Here is a 2,148-nt window from a genome sequence, read left to right as displayed (position 1 = left end):
AAAACATTGCAATAGAAGCAATACACACACACATGTAATATTTAAATATTTATATATAAAGAAAGGGATTTTATAAATAATGCCGTCTGTTATATATTTGATATTGATATCTTCGCAGACCGATCAGTAAGTAAAACAAAAAAGTGTATCCAAAATTAAATGTTAAATAATACAAGAATGTAAAGCAACTAAATCTATTTTATATGTCAGTCATTTATAAGTGTATGTACACTCGGGGGATTTTAAAATATTGCTAAAGATATTTTTACAATCAGAAATTATGCTACTATATAATTTTACATCATATTTCAATGTAATAATATCCCCCCCCCCATATATGATGCATATCGCATATCTTGCGTCAAAATTTCTAAGGCCTCAAAGATAGCTGTGTTACGTGCTATACTTAATATCAGCATAATTTTATCAGGTCGAAACGATAAATATTCTCAAACGTTTGGCTGTTAAACAATGAAGATGAATGTTAATTATTGTAATTTTGAAAATATATATCTATTAGTATTAATTTTTGAAATATAGTTATGTAAAAATATATTAGTAAAATTATATGCAAAAGTTCTTTCCTACAAAAAAAATGTTAATTTACGTTTATTTAATAATCTTACTTACCGAATGTCATAGCACCATTGCAAAGCATAAAATGAGAATATGTGATCGAATTTCGAAATATATTTCTTGGGCAATTTTTTCGTTTGAATATCCAACACTTCGAATTTGAGTCGTTTCTTGTCACCACACGTATTGTTCGCGTATTCGATTATATTTTCCATAATATCTGTACCTTTATAATATATAATTGTTGTATTAATTAATATTAATTATTATCACAATGTATGTGTGTGTATTTGTGCGCGCGTACGCGAGATGTTATAATAATCTGATTTATTATTTTATAATTTTTTTACCAATCATTGTTGCTTTTGGATCAAGCGCTGGAAGAAGAATATTCTTAATTTGTTATATCCCCGGCTCCACAACCAACATCCATACATTTTCCGGATATATTTTTTAGCTCTTTGGCAAACTCGTTCATTAAAAGTTTTGTAATATTTTTGTTATTATCAAATGAATCGTATTGCGCTGGTTGTATCATGATGTTATGATAATGTGTAAATAACTAGAATTTAAAAAAAATGTATAAAATATGAAAAGATATATAAAAAGATTGAAGGAAATGAACTAATAAGAGCCGATGCGTCGGCATTTTAATACGCAAATATTTTGTTTGTAATTATTCTTTATTTATTCAGAACGTTTCTGTCTTTTCTTTGGATCATCTTCAGCTTATCGTTTAATAATACAAGTGTTCGGTATAATGTATAAAAACAACACTCACTTTTAACTTTTAATACAATAAGCTGAGGATGGTACAAAAAAGTACTAAAATATTCTAAATAAATTAAGAATAATTACACACAAATTGCGTAATAAACCATAAGAGTTTTTCGTAATTAATTGAAATCAATAAATTTACGTTTTAATTCCGACACACTAGCTTTTATTAGCTCATTTTCTTCAATTCTTTAATATTAATATATATAGTTTTTTTCTCTATCATAATTAAAATATAACAAAAAATTCAATATGATATGGGGAATAAAAAGAATATTTTACAATACTTTATCGGTATATTTAGTTACAAATAAAATTTTTTTCTAAATAATAGTATTCTCTCATTTAAAAGCAAGGATTGATTAAGATTGTTTTTTGTCATACGAGGAAGAGGATGTATTTGAGAAAGGAGGGAAAGGTCATAACTTGAATTAATTAACAGTCGAAATGTCAGTGGTATTTTTAGACGTTTGGTTAGTGATTATTCAATCAATAAAGGATATTAAAAATAAGTCATTTTTGGGTCCTTCGAGGAACCTAAACTATTTATTGGAAACTGTTTTTAGAATTTTATAGAAACTGAAGCTAAGAATTATTTGTTTACCATGTCCGGGAAATGTTATGAAAATCAAGTTTTATTATCGATTATATTATTGGAACAGTCATATATGAGTGTTTTTTAAGTTTTACACTTAATGTATCTTCAAAATAAAATCAATTGTATTTATTTATTAAAAAATAAGTACTAGATGTAGAGAATTTAATGTTTAGATATACATAATTTACATTACACAT

Source organism: Prenolepis imparis, unplaced genomic scaffold, assembly GCF_030444845.1.
Source record: "Prenolepis imparis isolate NDT839.2.m4 unplaced genomic scaffold, iyPreImpa1.0 SCAF_14, whole genome shotgun sequence".
NCBI lineage: Eukaryota > Metazoa > Arthropoda > Insecta > Hymenoptera > Formicidae > Prenolepis > Prenolepis imparis.
This window is presented reverse-complemented; position numbering follows the sequence as displayed.